Source organism: Pleurodeles waltl, chromosome 3_2 (assembly GCF_031143425.1).
Source record: "Pleurodeles waltl isolate 20211129_DDA chromosome 3_2, aPleWal1.hap1.20221129, whole genome shotgun sequence".
Classification (NCBI taxonomy): Eukaryota; Metazoa; Chordata; class Amphibia; order Caudata; family Salamandridae; genus Pleurodeles; species Pleurodeles waltl.
In genome coordinates, this window is record NC_090441.1 from 185,985,257 (window position 1) to 186,006,390 (window position 21,134).

Below are 21,134 nucleotides of genomic sequence, written 5' to 3' on the forward strand. Positions count from 1 at the left end.
GCTCACAACAACACACTTAGCCACCCCATGGCTGTTGTAAATCTCAACTGGGGGGGTTACTGGTCCAAAGAAAGTTGTGGTAGCTTCAGATTTACCTGTAGACTGTCTATTAGGGAATGATTTGGAGACATCAGCTTGGTCAGATGTGGAGTTGGAGGCCCATGCAGCAATGCTGGGGATCCCAGGGCATATTTTTGCTTTAACCAGGGCTCAGGCCAAAAAGCAAAAAGGACAGGGAAGCTTGAATCCTGGAACAATGGACCAAGTGCTCCCTAAAGCTAGGGCTAGTAGAAGTAAAGCACTTCCTACTATCCCTCCCTCTACAGTGGATTCTACTTCTGAGGAAGAAGAATTTCCACCCTGTGCAGAACCTACACCAGAGGAGCTGGAAGCAGACACTGCTGAGCTTTTGGGGGAAGGGGGGCCTGCCAGGGAGGAGCTGAGTGTGGCACACCATACCTGTCCCACACTAGAGGGTCTAAGACAGCAAGCTGTCAAACAAGCTAATGGGGATGTCAGTGACTCTCACAGAGTTTACTGGGAGGACAACCTCTTGTACACTGAAGCAAGGGATCCTAAACCTGGAACTGCCAGGAGGTTAGTGATTCCTCAGGAGTACAGAAAGTTCCTCCTAACTCTAGCCCACGACTTTCCACTAGCTGGACATCTGGGACAAATGAAAACTTGGGACAGGCTTGTTCCCTTGTTTCATTGGCCTAGAATGTCTTAGGACACAAAGGAATTTTGTAAGTCCTGTGAAACCTGTCAAGCCACTGGCAAGACAGGTGGCACTCCAAAGGCACCCCTTATTCCACTGCCTGTGGTTGGGGTTCCCTTTGAAAGGGTAGGGGTTGACATAGTTGGCCCCCTTGACCCTCCTACTGCTTCAGGCAATAGGTTTATCTTGGTGGTAGTGGACCATGCCACAAGATATCCTGAAGCAATTCCTTTAAGGACCACTACAGCACCTGCAGTGGCAAAGGCCCTCCTGGGAATATTTTCCAGGGTGGGCTTCCCAAAGGAAGTAGTATCAGACAGGGGAAGCAATTTCATGTCTGCTTACTTAAAGGCCATGTGGAAGGAGTGTGGTGTGACTTACAAGTTCACTACACCCTATCATCCACAAACTAATGGACTGGTAGAGAGATTTAACAAAACTCTCAAAGGCATGATTATGGGACTCCCTGAAAAACTCCGCAGGAGATGGGATATCCTTTTACCATGCCTCCTTTTTGCCTACAGGGAGGTACCCCAGAAAGGAGTGGGCTTCAGCCCCTTTGAACTCCTCTTTGGACACCCTGTTAGGGGTCCACTAATACTTGTCAAGGAGGGTTGGGAACAACCTTTAAAAGCTCCAAAGCAAGATATTGTGGATTATGTACTTGGCCTCAGATCAAGGATGGCTGAGTATATGAAAAAGGCCAGTAAAAAACTTCAGGCCAGCCAAGAGTTCCAGAAGCAATGGCATGATCAGAAGGCTGTTTTGGTTCAGTACCAACCAGGGCAGAAAGTGTGGGTCTTGGAGCCTGTGGCCCCAAGAGCACTCCAAGATAAATGGAGTGGACCCCACATAATTGTTGAAAAGAAGGGTGAAGTCACCTACTTAGTTGACTTAGGCACTGCCAGGAGTCCCCTTAGGGTGCTCCATGTCAATCGCCTGAAACCCTACTATGACAGGGCTGATCTCACCCTGCTCATGGCAACTGATGAGGGACAGGAAGAAGACAGTGATCCTCTACCTGATCTCTTCTCTTCCACAGAACAAGATGCTCTTGTGGAAGGTGTAGTTTTGGCTGATTGTCTTACTGCTGAGCAGAAAGACCATTGCATAAATCTCCTGGGTCAGTTTTCTGAAATCTTCTCTACTGTGCCAGGTACCACTTCTTGGTGTGAGCACACTATAGATACTGGAGACAGCTTGCCTGTCAAAAGTAAGATCTATAGGCAGCCTGACCATGTCAGAGACTGCATAAAGCAAGAGGTGCAGAAAATGTTAGAACTGGGAGTGGTTGAGCACTCTGAAAGTCCATGGGCCTCTCCTGTGGTACTTGTACCAAAACCTCATTCCAAGGATGGAAAGAAGGAAATGCGGTTTTGTGTAGATTATAGAGGTCTCAACCAGGTAACCAAAACTGATGCTCACCCTATACCCAGGGCAGATGAGCTCATAGATACACTGGCATCTGCCAAGTATCTAAGCACTTTTGATTTGACTGCAGGGTATTGGCAGATCAAATTATCAGAAGATGCTAAACCTAAAACTGCATTTTCAACCATTGGAGGCCATTACCAATTCACAGTAATGCCTTTTGGATTGAAAAATGCACCTGCCACTTTTCAAAGGTTGGTGAACACAGTCCTGCAAGGGCTGGAAGGTTTTAGTGCAGTATATTTGGACGATATAGCTGTCTTTAGCTCCAGTTGGGATGATCACCTGGTCCACCTATGGAAAGTTTTAGAGGCCCTGCAAAAGGCAGGCCTCACTATCAAGGCTTCAAAGTGCAAGATAGGGCAGGGGAAGGTGGTTTATCTGGGACACCTTGTTGGTGGAGAACAGATTGCACCACTACAGGGGAAAATCCAAACTATTATAGATTGGGTTCCCCCTACTACTCAGACTCAGGTGAGAGCCTTCCTAGGCCTCACTGGGTATTACAGGAGGTTCATTAAGAACTATGGCTCCATTGCAGCCCCTCTTAATGACCTCACATCCAAAAAGATGCCTAAAAAGGTATTGTGGACAGCTAGCTGTCAGAAAGCTTTTGAGGAGCTGAAGCAGGCCATGTGCTCTGCACCTGTCCTGAAAAGCCCTTGTTACTCTAAAAAATTCTATGTTCAAACTGATGCATCTGAATTAGGAGTAGGGGCAGTTCTATCACAACTTAATTCTGAGGGCCAGGATCAACCTGTTGCTTTTATTAGTAGGAGGTTGACCCCTAGAGAAAAGCATTGGTCTGCCATTGAGAGGGAGGCCTTTGCTATGGTCTGGGCACTGAAGAAGTTGAGGCCATACTTGTTTGGCACTCACTTCATTGTTCAGACAGACCACAAACCTCTACTTTGGCTAAAACAAATGAAAGGTGAAAATCCTAAATTATTGAGGTGGTCCATATCCCCACAGGGAATGGACTATACAGTGGAACATAGACCTGGGAGTAGCCACTCCAATGCAGATGGACTCTCCAGATATTTCCACTTAGACAATGAAGACTCATCAGGTCATGGCTAGTCTTATTGTCCTTCGTTTGGGGGGGGGTTGTGTAGGAAAGTACCATCTTGCCTGGCATGTTACCCCCATTTTTCACTGTATATATGTTGTTTTAGTTGTATGTGTCACTGGGACCCTGCTAGTCAGGGCCCCAGTGCTCATAAGTGTGCCTGAATGTGTTACCTGTGTTATGACTAACTGTCTCACTGAGGCTCTGCTAACCAGAACCTCAGTGGTTATGCTCTCTCATTACTTTCAAATTGTCACTAACAGGCTAGTGACCAATTTTACCAATTTACATTGGCTTACTGGAACACCCTTATAATTCCCTAGTATATGGTACTGAGGTACCCAGGGTATTGAGGTTCCAGGAGATCCCTATGGGCTGCAGCATTTCTTTTGCCACCCATAGGGAGCTCTGACAATTCTTACACAGGTCTGCCACTGCAGCCTGAGTGAAATAACGTCCACGTTATTTCACAGCCATTTTACACTGCACTTAAGTAACTTATAAGTCACCTATATGTCTAACCTTTACCTGGTAAAGGTTGGGTGCTAAGTTACTTAGTGTGAGGGCACCCTGGCACTAGCCAAGGTGCCCCCACATTGTTCAGGGCCAATTCCCCGGACTTTGTGAGTGCGGGGACACCATTACACGCGTGCACTACATATAGGTCACTACCTATATGTAGCTTCACAATGGTAACTCCGAATATGGCCATGTAATATGTCTATGATCATGGAATTGCCCCCTCTATACCATCCTGGCATAGTTGGCACAATCCCATGATCCCAGTGGTCTGTAGCACAGACCCTGGTACTGCCAAACTGCCTTTCCCGGGGTTTCACTGCAGCTGCTGCTGCTGCCAACCCCTCAGACAGGCATCTGCCCTCCTGGGGTCCAGCCAGGCCTGGCCCAGGATGGCAGAACAAAGGACTTCCTCTGAGAGAGGGTGTTACACCCTCTCCCTTTGGAAAAGGGTGTGAAGGCAGGGGAGGAGTAGCCTCCCCCAGCCTCTGGAAATGCTTTCATGGGCACATTTGGTGCCCATTTCTGCATAAGCCAGTCTACACCGGTTCAGGGACCCCTTAGCCCTGCTCTGGCGCGAAACTGGACAAAGGAAAGGGGAGTGACCACTCCCCTGACCTGTACCTCCCCTGGGAGGTGCCCAGAGCTCCTCCAGTGTGCTCCAGACCTCTGCCATCTTGGAAACAGAGGTGCTGCTGGCACACTGGACTGCTCTGAGTGGCCAGTGCCATCAGGTGACGTCAGAGACTCCTCCTGATAGGCTCCTTCAGGTGTTGCTAGCCTATCCTCTCTCCTAGGTAGCCAAAGCCTCTTTTCTGGCTATTTAGGGTCTCTGTCTCTTGGGATTCCTTAGATAACGAATGCAAGAGCTCATCCGAGTTCCTCTGCATCTCTCTCTTCACCTTCTGCCAAGGAATCGACTGCTGACCGTGCTGGAAGCCTGCAAAACTGCAACATAGTAGCAAAGACGACTACTGCAACTCTGTAACGCTGATCCTGCCGCCTTTTCGACTGTTTTCCTGGTGGTGCATGCTGTGGGGGTAGTCTGCCTCCTCTCTGCACTAGAAGCTCCGAAGAAATCTCCCGTGGGTCGACGGAATCGTCCCCCTGCAACCGCAGGCACCAAAGAACTGCATCACCGGTACCTTGGGTCTCCTCTCAGCACGACGAGCGAGGTCCCTTGAATCCAGCAACTCTGTCCAAGTGACTCCCACAGTCCAGTGACTCTTCAGTCCAAGTTTGGTGGAGGTAAGTCCTTGCCTCCCCACGCCAGACTGCATTGTTGGAAACCGCAACTTTTGCAGCTACTCCGGCCTCCGTGCACTTCCGGCGGAAATCCTTTGTGCACAGTCCAGCCTGGGTCCACGGCACTCTAACTTGCATTGCACGACCTCCTAAGTTGTTCTCCGGCGACGTGGGACTCCTTTGTGCGACTTCGGGTGAGCACCATTTCACACATCCTCGTAGTGCCTGTTTCTGGCACTTCTCCGGGTGCTGCCTGCTGCTGAGAGGGCTCCTTGTCTTGCTCCACGTCTCCTCTGTCCCCCGACGCAATTTGCGACATCCTGGTCCCTCCTGGGCCACAGCAGCATCCAAAAACCCTTACCGCACGATTTGCAGCTAGCAAGGCTTGTTGGCAATCTTTTGGCGGGAAAACACTTCTGCACGACTCTCCGTGGCGTGAGGGATCCGTCCTCCAAAGGGGAAGTCTCTAGCCCTTGTCGTTCTTGCAGAAACCTATGCTTCTGCTGTCCAGTAGCAGCATCTTTGCATCCACAGCTGGCATTTCCTGGGCATCTGCCCATCTCCGACTTGCTTGTGACTTTTGGACTTGGTCCCCTTGTTCCACAGGTACCCTCGACTGGAAATCCATCGTTGTTGCATTATTGGTTTGTGTCTTTCCTGCAGAATTCCCCTATCACGACTTCTATGTCCTTTGGGGAACTTTAGTGCAATTTGCACTCACTTTTCAGGGTCTTGGGGTGGGCTATTTTTCTAACCCTTACTATTTTCTAATAGTCCCAGCGACCCTCTACAAGGTCACATAGGTTTGGGGTCCATTCGTGGTTCGCATTCCACTTTTGGAGTATATGGTTTGTGTTGCCCCTATCCCTATGTGTCTCCATTGCATCCTATTGTAACTATACATTGTTTGCACTGTTTTCTAATACTATTACTGCATATTTTGGTATTGTGTACATATATCTTGTGTATATTTGCTATCCTCATACTGAGGGTACTCACTGAGATACTTTTGGCATATTGTCATAAAAATAAAGTACCTTTATTTTTAGTATATATCTGTGTATTGTGTTTTCTTATGATATTGTGCATATGACACTAAGTGGTACTGTAGGAGCTTCACTCGTCTCATAGTGGGGGTGACCATGTCAAAAGGGGCAGTTTCCTACATTCAGTCATATCCCAAACCCAAGTTCAGATTCCTTTCATTTAAAATACAGCAAACTTCCGATTGTTAAAGGGAAAAAGTTTCTCTTTTCATTACTGTTGAGACAAAGCGAATACCTTAACCTCAATATATAGTATTTGAAACACAAAAGGAACCAAGTTGAACTAATCCCTTCCATGCTGCGAAAGTTGAGGTCATCCTGATCGGTTGTTTTATGCTGGGGTGGAGAATCGCACAATACTAAACACAAAACGGGGTGTTCTGTTTACAGCACATATTTGACACATTTCTGAACGCTCGCCCTAAAACCTTGTCCCCTCCCTTGATTAATGTGAAGGGCTAATACACTCAGGTGGTCCAGATTCATTAATCACCGACAGGGTCATTAGAAACTTAAAATGTGGTTTCCTAGAGGGGCGATGGGCCGAGGTGGGTCACTTCCCACCGTCCCGGGGCACACCCTGTCCACGTGACCTGCTTTCCCACACTGGGGCTGATAAATCAAGATGCTCGCTGAAGGCCTTGGGCTAGGACTTCTGTCAAGCAATTAACAAGATAAACTGGCATCCTTATCCCATCCCTCTCGGACTCATAACTCATTAACTCGGGGCTGGCATGTGCAGGCGCTTTCACTTCCCTTCCCACATGAACCTGGCGCGGGGGGGGGGGGCTGACTGGAATGTCACACAGGGTGGTGTGAGCTCAGGTGGCCTTGCAGGCAGTGGGGGGCCTTTTGGCCTTATCCCAAGGCCACCTTAGGGGCCCCAGTACATGTAATCAGTCTCAGTGAGAAGAATACATTTTAGGAGGACTTTGCTTACTCAGAGTGAAAACAGGTTGGGTCCTGGTGAATACTACGGCTGACCAACTAGGCACGGTTTATACCGGTGACTAGTTACAAATAGCTCAGATACCTCACAGTGAGTACCAGTAACAAATAGTTAATAGTAATTACCAGTTACAAATGAGGTATACTCATGAGTTTCTAATGGCCTACACCAGTGACTAGTTACAAGTGGTTTACATGCGGGACTACTTACAAAATATTTTTAGTATTGAACAGTTACGCATGGTCTATACTGATGACCAGCTACAGATGGACCAGAAGCACATGGTTTGTACTGGTAACCAGCAACAAATGGCTACATGCAAATGGCTTATACTGGTGACTGGTTACACATTTTTTATACTATTCACCACCTACAAATGGTTTATACTGGTGACCTTTTACAAATAGTTTATTCTAGTGACTATTACAAATGGTTTATTCTGGCGACTACATACAGGGGGTGATTCCAAGCTTGGCGGGCGGCAGGAGCCGCCCGCCAAGCGGGAACCGCCAGAAGACCGTACCGCGGTCATTCTGGGTTTCCCACTGGGCTGGCGGGCGACCGCCAAAAGGCCGCCCGCCAGCCCAGCGGGAAACACCCTTCCACGAGGAAGCCGGCTCCGAATGGAGCCGGCGGAGTGGAAGGGGTGCGACGGGTGCAGTAGCACCCGTCGCGAATTTCAGTGTCTGCTAAGCAGACACTGAAATTCTAAGTGGGGCCCTCTTACGGGGGCCCCTGCAGTGCCCATGCCATTGGCATGGGCACTTCAGGGGCCCCCAGGGGCCCCACGACACCCCATACCGCCATCCTGTTCCTGGCGGCCGAAACCGCCAGGAACAGGATGGCGGTATGGGGGTCGGAATCCCCATGGCGGCGCAGCAAGCTGCGCCGCAATGGAGGATTGCCCTGGGCAGCGGAAAGCCGGCGGTACACCGCCGACTTTCCGTTTCTGGCCACAGCTGTACCGCCGCGGTCAGAATGCCCAAAGGAGCACCGCCAGCCTGTTGGCGGTGCTCCCGCGGACCACGGCCCTGGCGGTTTTTACCGCCAGGGTCAGAATGACCGCCACAATGTCTTATACTGGCGACCACTTAATTTTTTTTATACTATTGACCAGCTACAAATGGCTTATACTGGTGAACACGTACAAATGGTTTATACTGGCGACCAGCAGCAAATGGCTTATGCTGGTTACCATTTACACATGGTTAACACTGGTGACCACCTACAAATGGCTAATACTGGTGACTACTTAGAAATCACTTATACTGGTGATCACTTACAAATAGTTTATATTGGTGACTACTTACAAATGGTTTATACTGGTGACTACTTACAAATGGTTTACACTGGTGAACACTTACAAATGGTTTACACTAGTGAACACTTACAAGTGGTTTTACTGGTGAACACTTACAAATGGCTTATACTGGTGAGTACTTACAAATGGCTTATATTGGTGACTACTTACAAATGTTTTCTACTGGTGACTACTTATTAATGGTTTATACTGGTGACCACTTACAAATGGTTTATATTGGTGACAACTTGCAAATTGGTTATACAGGTGACCCTTTACAAATGGTTTATATTGGTGACAGCTTGCAAATAGGTTATACTGGTACCACTTACAAATGGTCTATACTGGGATCACTTACAAGTGGTTTATACTGGTGACCACTTACAAATGGTCTATACTGGGATCACTTACAAGTGGTTTATACTGGTGACCACTTGCAAATGGTTTATATGGTTTATACTGGTGACCACTTACAAATGGCTTATACTGGTGACCACTTATAAATGGTTTATCCTGATGACCAGCAACAAATGGCTTATACTGGTGACTAATTACAAATGTTTAATACTGTTGAAAACTTACAAATGGCTTATACTAGTGACCACTTACAAAAAGCTTATACTGGCGAATACTTACAAATGGTTTATACCGGCGACCAGCAACAAAAGGCTTATACTGGTGACTACTTACAAATGGCTTATACTGGTGCCTACTTACAAATGGCTGATACTGGTGACCACTTACAAATGGCTTATACTGGTGACTACTTACAAATTGTTTATACTGGTGACCAGCAACAAATGGCTTATACTGGTGAGTCACCAGTATAAGCCATTTGTTGCTGGTCACCAGTATAAACAATTTGTAAGTAGTCACCAGTATAAGCCATTTGTAAGTGGTCACCAGGTGACCACTTAGAAATGGCTTATACTAGTGACTACTTACAAATGGTTTATACTGGTGGCTACTAACAAATGGTTTATACTGTGACCAGCAACAAATGGTTTATCCTAGCGACTACTAACACATGATTTATACTGGTGACCACTTACAAATGGGTTATACTGGTGACTACTTACAAATGGTTTATACTGGTGACCAGCAACAAATGGCTTATACTGGTGACTACTAAAAAATGGCTTATACTGGTGACTATTACAAATGGCTTATACTGGTGGCTATTACAAATTCTGCATGCAGTTGGTAGCAGAAGATGACGTAGGAGGTTTGGAGAACAGTGCCGCTCCTGTTTGATCTTGGAAGCTGTCAGTGAATCATAAGTCGCTAAATTAACAAGTAGAGCTTCCACTGTTTTTTGGCTGGAGACATGCATATCACTCAATTTATATCTGGGGTGGAGGCTTATGTTGTAAGTGTCTTGGGTCTGTCTATATATCTGAGCCATCTGAACATCAGGCAATAAAGTCAAACCAGTAGTGTAGCTTGAACTATGGACTGTTAATCAGTGGTTAGATATGGATGACTGTGCATGACCATATATTTATACATGCATTGGCCTAGGCATAGAGGTGTGGAGGATGCTGCACAACTCAATGTGCCGATTAGGTCCACAGTGCACATTTGCATTATTCAGTAACATCAGGTAGAGCGGAGTGAGTGGTTTGTGTAGTCTATTTTGCAAACAAAACCTTGAACTTAGTGAGCTGCCTGCCTGCAGGATGTGGTCCTTCTCAGCACTCCAACCTGAATCCCATATTTTGAGGTGGTTGAAAATGAGGGTCTTGGAAAAGAAGAGTCAATGCCACCTCCAGCTGCATACATGCATATTGTGCAAACCTAGCTGGGTGTTATGTGATCCTGACAGACTCAGCGTGAGGGTGTTTTTGACAAAAGCCATGAGATAAGAGGAGCCAGAAAAATCCTTCTCGATGGTAAGTGTACTTTTCCTTGAAAAGCTCTGTTTTCTGCTTCCAAGGAGTTGAAGTGCAAGGGGTGAGTCTCTTTTAGAAAGCATTAACCTTATACTCTGGATCCAACAGGAGCGATGCACTCTGTCTATCACCACTTCCACCGGTAAGCACATACATTTAGAATATGAGGGCCAGTGGTGGAAATGGGGAAACAGCAATGTAGCAAGTGAGAAAACAGAATGGCACCACTGTGACTCATCACTTCTGCTGTACACTAATATCTGCAGAGCAAAGTGGGTAGGTGAAGGCAATAAGAGATATAGGGCCTGATTTAGATATTTTCATGCGAGTTACTCGAAGGATATCCAGCCTGCCGAAATCTAAATCCCATAGAATATAATGGGATTTAGATTTTGGCGGGCGGGATATCTTCACCGTTGTGACGTAGTAACTCGGCCGCCAATATCTAAATCAGGCCTGTTGGAAATGGACCTTTCTGGAGGGTTATCCCCAAACATTTTGCCTTTCTCCTCCTATTTTTCTGACCTTCTTTTTGTTGGATTTAGGTCTCTGGGCACTTTACCACTGCTAATCAGTGCTAAAATGCATGTGGCCTCTCCCCTAAAACTTGGTATAATTGGCTTACACTTATTTAGCTTATTTAATTTACTTGTAAGTCCCCTGAAAAGTGGTATGCTATATAACCAGTGCCTGTAAAGTAAATGCTAATAGTAGGCCTACAGCTCAGATTGCACCACCCACAGAAGTAGCCTTTCAAACTTGTCTCAGGCCTGCTAGCGCAGGGCCCGCATGCGCAGTTTACTGCCACATTGACTTGAGAAGTCAAACTACTCGCCAAGGCCCAAACTCCCTTTTTACTACACCTAAGTCACCCATAAGGTAGGCCTTATGTAGCTCTATGGGCAGGTTGCTGTGTATGTAAAAGGTAGGCCACCAACATACCGCTGCAGTGGTGAAAATCTGTTTGTCATATTATGACACACACACCAATCTGACAGAATACTGCCACATACACAAATCCACCAGCCCAAAGGTCACTGCTAAAGTGGCAGTACCAACACCCATACCGTTACGCCAACAAAACAATGCCCACCACACTATGACCCACGAATCACCACAGTAGACATTCAATGGCGGTAAACCTTTGGCGGTACATACTGCTGCGTTCAGAATGGACACCCACATACAAAACAACACCACATTGGCCAATACTAAAAACAAACACCTGACACTCATACACACACCACACCCACACACCCTCAGCACTATAAAACACACACCCACATTACCCACAACCCTTTTCAAACACCAATTACTGCCAGGATATAGACACGAACAGCACAGAGACACCTAGACACACACACCACATACACCCATACAACCCTCACGCACCACACATCACACACCCCACCACATTACTCAACACACTCTCACCAACACACATCACACAAAACCCATGTCCCCACAAAGGCACCCCCGTTTCACTGATGAGGAGTTACGGGTCATGGTGGAGGAAATTGTCAGGGTAGAGCTACTGCTGTTTAGAGCACAGGTACAGCAGATGTCCATTGCCAGGAAGATGGAGCTATGGCGGAGAATCGTGGACAGGGTGAACACCGTGGGACAGCACCCAAGATCAAGGGACGACATCACTACTGCATCCTGAGGGACTCACTGGAGTAGCCGGAGGACTGGACACTGGTAAGTCAATATTTACCACTTATCACCCCCATACCTGCATGCCATCACACCCCCTCACCCTCACTCCCATCACTCCACTCCATCCCACACACTGCACCTACACATCTGACTAACCCCAATGCCAAATCCTGCATGCCATACCAATGCATGGACAACCCTCCCATCCCTACATGGACACCCACCACCAAAGCATGCACAGCATAGGGAAACTAACAATCCCACTATACATCCCCTATACATCACCATACAGAAACAAAGGTGGCAGGGCAACAGCAATGATAGAGGGGAAGCCAGGGATGTACAATATGTCACATACATGAAGCATAATGCATCACTAACATCCCCACAGGTGCCCCAGCCAATATCAGCGGAGAGGAGGTGCCACTACTATCCAGTCCCCCAACAGAAGATGCCCCCAGTGATGACAGTAACTCTGGACTTCAGGATTTGGACCAACAACCTTGCCCATCAGGGACCACTGGACAGTCTGTCACCCAGGCCCACTCACAGTCCACCACAGAGCCTCCCCCATCAGTAACCAACACCACAGCACCCACCCAGCGTCCCCACACCTCTGTCCCCAGGACACGTCAATCAGCAGTGTGCCCACCTGTACAGGGACCCCAGTCCACACCTCACACCCAAGACAATCAGGGACCTGGGTCAGTGGCAGTGGGCACACCATTCAGGGGACAGAGGCACAGGCCAACAGGGACACTGGGAGGACCACTGTGCGCCGGGGGGAGGACAGGCCCAGGGAACCGACTCTCCAGGAGGCACTCACCAAGATCCTGGGACCGTACCAACATTCCCAGGACATGATGGGCCAGATCCTTGACAACGTGCAGGAGAACAGGCGGCTGCAGGAGGGACAGTATCTGGTGATCTGGTAGAACTTGCAGACCATTAACACCACCTTGATCTCCATAGCAGGGGTGCTGGCAGACATGGCCTACATCATGAGGGAGGCAACAGCACAGCAAAGGGGCCCTACCACTAGCCAGTCCATTGACCAGCCCTCTACCTCTGCTGCAGCTAGTGGACAGGAGGCCCCACCACAGGACCCACAGGCCACTAGCACCTCCCCCCCCTGCAGAAGGTGAACCACCCCACAAAGGTTCCCTGCAAGCCAGACAGAAGCCAGGAACACTTGCCAAGACCACCGCCAGGAAATGAGACTCTCCAGATTGTCCCCCTTTTATCCCACACAGTCATCTTGTCCACTTTGAACTGCCTTTGCTCCCCTTTCTATGGCCACTTGGACACTGGACCTGTGCTACAAACAGCTTGGAACAATACCCTGGACTTTCTTCCATCATCACCCCATTCCATTGCACCTTTCCCTCAATTTCATAGCACTACAATAAATACCCCTGAACACAACTTGACTACTAGTATTTTATATTTTGAAAATTTACATTTATGGAAACAGTCACATCTAGTACAAATGATCTGAACACTGTGAGAGCATAGAAATAAGGACCTGTAGCTGTCTGTAGTCATCACAAAACATCTGTAAAATGACAAGCCATAGGTGTCAGTAAGTTGAGATGCAAAGGAAGTTAATGCCATCATGCTACAGCCACACAGAATACATCAATAGTCAGAGGAATGGTCAGTTGCACTGTCTCACCTGTGTGTCATTGGAAGTATTGACAGATAACTGATGTTCTGTTGTCCTTATTCTCAGCCTCCTCATCCTCACTGTCCTCAGGGTCCACTGCTGCCACAGGGGCATCTCCAGTCTCCTCCTCCTGCAGAAAGGGAACATGCTGCCTGAAGGCCAGGTTGTGCAACATGCAGCGTGCCACTACTATCTGGCAGACCTTCCCGGGTGAGTAGCACAGGGATACACCTGTCACTTGGAGGCATCTGAACCTGGCCTTCAGGAGCCCGAAGGTCCTCTCGATGATCCTTCTGGTTCACCCATGTGTCTCATTATAATGTTCCTCAGCCCCTGTCCTGGCATTCCTCATGGGGTCAGCAGCCACAATAGGTTTGGGTAGCCAGAGTCACCTGCAAGTATTGAGGGACAACATTTAGCCTCACACAATGATTTGGAGATGACACCTGAAGGCATACACTAACCTACAGTGGGAAGGGACCATGGCTCACCTATTAGCCACACCCTGTGCCTCTGTAGTTGGGCCATCACATTTGGGATGCTGCTATTCCTCAGAACAAAGGCATCATGCACCGACCCAGGATACTTAGCATTGATGTGGGAGATGTACTGGTCCACCAGGCACACCATTTGCACATTCAATGAGTGGAAACTCTTTCGATTCCTGAGCACCTGTTCATTCTGGTTGGGGGACTAACACAATATGTGTTCCGTCAATCGCCCCAATAATATTGGGTATATGGCCCATTGCATAGAATCCGGCCTTCACTGTGGCCAAATCCTTCACCTGGGGGAAAGCTATGTAGCTGCACATGTGTTTCACCAGGGCAGACAAAACTCTTGCCAGCACGATTGAGAACATTGGCTGTGACATTCTTGCTGCCAAGCCCATTGTCACTTGGAAAGAACTTGTTGCCAGGAAATGGAGTACTGATAGCACTTGCACAAGAGGGGGGACCCAAGTCGGATGACGGATAGCTGAGATCAGGTCTGGATCCAATTGGGCACACAGCTCAGTTTTTGTGGCCCTGTCCAGTCTATAGGTGAGTATAATGTGCCTGTCCTCCAGTGTAGCCAAGTCCACAAAGGGTATGTACATGGGGGTATGTCTTTTTCTCCTATTTATCTGCAGCTGTAGGTATCTAAGGGACACAAGAGTGAGTAGGCTGTCACAATTTGAACAATGGAACCCCACCCTCAGTGTACATAGTGCATTTATGTGATGGGACAGTGGGAATGGTGAGGTATGTGCTAATCTAGGCTGTGACGCAGTTAAGGTTGATGTGACCGTTGTCTGCCACCATGAAATGGCGAACGTCTGTCCTGTATGTAGGGACAGGTGGAAGTGAGGTAACTCTGCCGAGGTTGGGTGTTGTGGCGGAAGGTGGTCTTGCACCGCCATGCAATTCCTCATTGGATAATATGGGGCTCTAGGGAGTACAGTGGCCAATGGGGATCTGCACCAGCGGTGACGGTGTACACCGCCGCAGACGTGACCACCATTTTCTATCTGATTCCTCACTTGTTTCCTGACCTTCAACAGGAGAACACCTACACTGCGTGTGCTGCTGTGACCTGTGTCTGGAACCTACTATGGCCTGTGTGACTGGGGAAAGGACCCCTGCCTTCACTTCAGAGGAGTTGGAGCGATTGGTGGATGAGGTCCTACCCCAGTACAGACTGCTGTATTGACCTCCAGACCAACAGGTGAAGACACCTTGGGCACGATGCATGTGAAGGATGCATGGAGATGTGTGTGCAAGCATTGTGTCATCAGAGGGGGGGGGATGCCTTGTGGTGGTGTACATGGTGTGCTCCGGCCGATGTGTGTGCCAATGGTGATGGAAACGGGATTGGTGGGCCATATATGTGACAGGCTGGATTGTATGGTTAATGGTGTCCTCCTGTCTGTATTACCTCTGCAGGCATCCATCAAAAGAAGGGATTATGGCTGGCCATTGCCAAGGACGTGAGGACCCTGGGGGTCTATGGCAAGCAGAGCACCCACTGTCGGAAACGGTTGGAGGACCTGAGACGCTGGGCATGGAAGACCGCAGAGGCCCAACTGGGGATGGCCCTCATACTGGCGGTGGCCTACCCAGAGCTGGATGGGCGCTAGAGGGCATCACAGCAGCCACAAGGGGATGAGTATAGTGGGCATTACTACAATAATTGGCATGGGATCCGGGTGGTGGGTGTGACTTAGTGGGTGCCCCTAAGGCCAGGCCAGACATTGCAGCATGATCCAGCTCAAGGGTAATGGGTGTATGGCAAATGCAGGTAACCTAGCTTGTTAGCATTCCATGTCAGTCAGGGCTTTGTGGGTACCAGGAGGGGTACAGTTGGCAGTGTGTGGCCCCCATCTTGCCGTGGCATCTAGCCAAATCACTGGCAGTGCAATGCATAGTGCTCAAGCCTGATGCCTGTGTGTGACGGTGCTGTGTATGTCAACTGTGGTGTTGGTGCAGTAATTGACCCAGTGTTTATTTTTTTCTCTCTCCTCCCCTATTTTCTTCTGTCATTCTGTCCATGTGTTCATTTGCATCATCTGGCGGAGGAGCAGGGGCACCGGTGACAAAGGGAGCTGTATCCCACAGCACCCTGGAGGCAGAGTTCACTGACGCCGAGGGAACCAGTGGGACGGAGCATCACGGCGGAGACAGGAGGTGATAACACAGACTCAGATACCTCTTCAAATGGAAGATTCCTGGTGGTGGTGGACACCTCTGTGACCCCCCCCCCCCAGCTGCAGGTACAGCTGCCACCCCCTATACCAACACCGCCCTCCCTGTAGCCCCTCAGCGAGTTGCCCATGCCTGCTAACCCGGGAGGGTGGACATCACCTTCGCCCCAGGCACCTCAGGCCCGGCCCCAGTGAGCCCTGCTGCCCTGAGTGAGGAGGCTATTGACCTCCTGAGATCCATATCTGTTAGGCAGTCAACCATTGTGAATGCCATCCAGGGGCTGGCATCCCAGATGCAGCATTGCAATGCATTCCTGGAGGGCATCCATGGTGGATTGGCGGCCCAACAGAGATCGATTCAGGCTCTGGCCTCCTCTGTAATAGCAGCCATTGTCCCTGTTCCTACTGTCCCCCCTCCAACCACCACTTCCCAGTCCCAGTCTCCTCAACCCCAACCCATCCAATGGACACATACAGACGAGCATACACACAAATCAATACCCAAGACTGGCACAGTCAAACACAGGCACCACACTTCATCCCACAAGCACTCACGCAAACACCAGACAGTTGCAGACACAACCACATCCACTGCTTCCACTGTCTCCCCCTCGTCCACCTCCCTCACAGTCTCGTCCACACTCAAATCTGCATGCACTGCATGAACATCCACCACCAACATCACCACACCAAGCAGTACACATACCTCACTAGCAGACACCTCCACAACATCCGTGCACGCGTCCCCTGTGTCTTCTCCCACCCTGTCTGTCCCCCCCCCAAAGGACACAAACGCAAGCACTCACTCACCCAACAGTCATCCACCTCACACCAGCACACTGCCCATGCACCTGCACCCAAATCCAGCAGACATACACCTCCTACAACCACTCCCTCAACCTCCACTCCCATTCTTCCTCCCTCATCCCACCCCACTGCCCCTAAGAAACTTTTCCTTGCCCAACATGACCTCTTCCCTCCCTCTCCCCCTGTCCTGCCCATAAGAGCAGGGTCCCAACGACCTGGCCCAGCACCTCAGCCAAACAGTCCACACGGACAGTGGTGGCACCACCTAGTCGTGGTGGCAAGTCAGTGAAGGATCCCACTCCACCAGCCAGGAAGGTTAAGGGTCCCACACCTCCTGCCATGAAGGGGAAGGAGCCTGCACCTCCTGCCATGAAGGGGAAGAAGCACTCGACTCCTGTGGAGGGTGACACCTCCACCACCACCAGTGATCACGGGGCCCCCATGCCAGCTGTGGAAGTGCATCCCTCACCTCCAGCAGAGGCTGCCCAGGAGGCGCCTCCACCTGCCACCACAGTTCAGCCCTCACCACAAGCAGAGGCTGCCCAAGAGGCACCTCCACCTGCCACTGCAGTTCAGCCCTCACCTCCTGCAGAGGCTGCCCGGGAGGCACCTCCACCTGCCACCAGAGTTCAGCCCTCACCTTCTGCAGAGGCTGCCCAGGAGGTACCTCCACCTGCCACCACAGTTCAGCCCTCACCCCCAGCAGAGGGTGCCCAAGAGGCACCTTCACCTGCTGATACTGTGCAGCCCTCACCTCCAGATGACACAGTGCAGCCATCACCACCAGCGGAAGCCATGTAGGCCACCCTCCAGGGTCTACTGTACAAGGGGCCCCCTCTAGGAGCAGTGGGCATGTTCCCCACCTGAGGGATTGTGACCTTGCACTCCCCAGGACAGAGTGATGTGCATGGAGCCCCCTCCAGAACCAGTGGGAAAGTCACCCACTCAAGAGACTGTGGCCTTGCACTCCCCAGGACAGAGTAACGGGCATGGTGCCTCCTCCAGAACCAGTGGGCAAGTCACCCACCTAAGGGACTGTGTCCTTGCACTCCCCAGCACAGAGTCATGGGCATGGAGCCCCCTCCAGAACCAGTGGGCTTGTTCCCGACTTCGGCTGAGGTTCCCCCTCACCCCCCAACCCCCTGAGGTGCCTGCCCACTTGCAAACTGATGCCTCAGCAGAGTTCTATCCGGATGAAGTCAGGATTCGAGTTGGGCCTTGGACTGTGCCCTGTGGCCATGTGGGCCCTTAGTACATTGGACTGGGCATTGGCCCTTTGTGTACATTTGTACATATCTGTCTCGTACAATTGGTTTATTTGGTAGCTCTTTATATCAATACATTCTCATTACTGCATTCTTGTTGTCCTTGCATTATTCTGCTGTGTATCATGTGCCATTGTTTTCTTGTGCAGCTGGTTGCGTGTATGGTGTGTGTGTGAATGGTGTGTGTCGTGCGTGTGTGTGCCACTCTCGTTTTCCTCCCTCCCTCCCTTGTGTGCTAGGCAGCTGTACTCACCGTTGTTGTCGGCGTTGTTGTTCCAGGTGGAGCATGACATAGCTGAGCATCGGGAAGACTTGCAGTTCCGGTTCCATGGCGGCGCTGTTCTTCCCGGTGTCTATGATGATGAGTCTTTGCTCTTCTGTGTTCTGTTTCTGCCAGGCTTTTGATGGCATTGGTACCGCCCAGGAAATCTTGGCGGATTGAAGGGTCAAAATATGGTAGGCAGTACTTTGTCTTCCACCTGGCTGTTGACGGCTACCACCGTGGTGAATGTTGTTTACGCCCTGGCGGTTGGTGTGGTACATTGGCTGTCTATGGGTGACAGTTCCACTTGGTGCATACTTTCCAGACAGCAATCACACAGGAGGGGCTGGGTGTGACAGAAGAGGCATCTGTATACTGAAAGTCATCCTGGGCTGGGGAAAGGGAGGGTCATTCACACCTTATATATGAATGGGTTGTTTCCTGACCTCACACAATCGGCTGATTACCCCCCAATGATGTCTGGAGACAGGACCGGGTTGAAAGAGTATTGTGCTTCACTTAAAAGGGCTCTTTTGAAGTTACCCCTGAAAAAAGGCATTTTTGGAATGTAAGTACAAGGGTTCTGGCCCCTGATTTTTAGAGCAATTTTGGGACTGGGACTAAACCTCTGCCAGATGGACTGCTGGACTGCACAAAGGACTCATCTGGACTGCTCTGTCGCTATTGCCCTGCCACCTGCTGCTGCAGGGTGGCATAAAGGACTCACAGGAATGTTTTTCTGATTGTTGCCCTGCTGCCAGCTGCTCCCTAACTTTTGATGTTCACTCAACACTGTTGGGCTGCCAGGAGGAACCACCATATAGCGCACTGTTGCATTGTGCCTCCTCCTAGTGGCTTCCAAGGAGCCTAGTGCAGGGGGAGCACTGTACCCTGCTCCTTGATTTGTTTAACTTAGCGCGTGATGAGCATTGCCCTTTTATTCCCTTGGACTGATCTAGAGTTATCTAATAGCGCATGGGGAGCACCTTAATAGGCTCATTCCCTTTTGCCCCTAGTGTGTATTGAGCACTTTATCTATCCCCAACCAGTGGGACTGCAGTGTCCAGTCCACAGATGTACCTGATGGGCACATACTGACGTTGGGGGATTGCTGCACTGGGAAAGAGACACCGCACCAGGAAAGTGTATCAAGAGTTTATCTCCAGCCACGGCGAGTCCCCAGTGAAGTGCTGGCGTCCCCTGCTCCTTCACGGGTGGTCCCGCTACCAGAAGAGACTGCAATCTTTTGCCCTTGACTGACCAGCATGAATCCACAGTGCTGCAACACCACTGTATCCAGCCCACGGATGCATGTGGAGTGCCCCCCAGCTTTTCAAGAAGGAATGGCAAAGTGTTTTTCCCCTGGTGCATTGCCCCTTCTCCCCTATTGAGGGAACTGTGATGTGTGACCTGCCTGAAGCCAGTGGCAAGCAGAATTAGTCTTTGTCCTGCTGATAGTAGCATCTCCAACCTAAGGGAAACCCCCCAGCGAGGCCCTCTGAACAGGAAGGACGAGACCTCGTGGGAGACATATTGATGTTGGGGGATTGCCACGCTGGGAAAGAGACACTGCACCAGGAAAGTGTGTCAGGAGTTCTTCCCCAGCCACAGCGAGTTGCCAGTGAAGTGCCGGCATCCCGTGGTTCTTCACGAGCAGTCCAGCTGCCAGAAAAGCCTGCAACCATTTGCCCTTGCTGGACCAGCATGGAGCCTCAGGGCCAGAACACCGGAGCGGGAGGAGTCTCCTACGTGGTGCCCAAAGAGTGTGCTGGGACCGCTGCATGCTTGCGGACAGCAGTGGTTTGTTTTCAGATCGATGGGGAATATGAAAGTAGTGCGTTCGCCCCTCGTTGCACTCACGAGCGGTCCCATCTCCTTGGACTGATGGACGTGCCCCAAGAAGCCAGGAAGGGCTTCAAGTTCGTCACTCTTTGGAATTCTTTCCAGATTAGCACTAGGGACCGGCCGGGGTTACCCTAGACCCAGGATTAGGCGTGTAAGTGTTCCTGAGCTCCACAAGGGCTAATTCCTTGATATCCCCAGTGTGAAAGCCAGGGTCCCGACACCCTACATTTGCCACTAGTATGTTACAGTACTTACACCAGTAGGAGAACTCATGGGTCTTTCTTTAAAACCTGATGCCTATACGTTTTTTGTGGTGCATTTGTTGTGTCACTGGTGAGAGTGTGTTGCTCAAATGCTTTACACATGACCTCAGGGTATAAGCCTGACTGCTCTGTGCCAGGCTACCAGGGGGTGAGCAGAGGTTATCTTTGGTGTGTAACTTACTTGCCCTGACTAGAGTGGTGGCTTCTGTCTGGCTGAGGTGCATACCTTAGCCAACCAGAAACCCCACTTCTAACAAGGCCCATAGCTGTATTACTGAATATTGAACCCCAGAATACTGTGGTATAAGAATATCGAGGGACAAAATATTGAAAGGTAAGTGCTTATAGAGAAATATAGAATTACTATTCCTAACTCCACATCTACGTACCTTGAAGATATATATACCATGTAGGTATGCATATGTGGCAAGGGCATAGTGAACCACTCACTAATGCAGCATAAGCGGGTTACTACTGGAGCAGATTAGTTGAATGGTCCTTCTTTTCGTTCATCT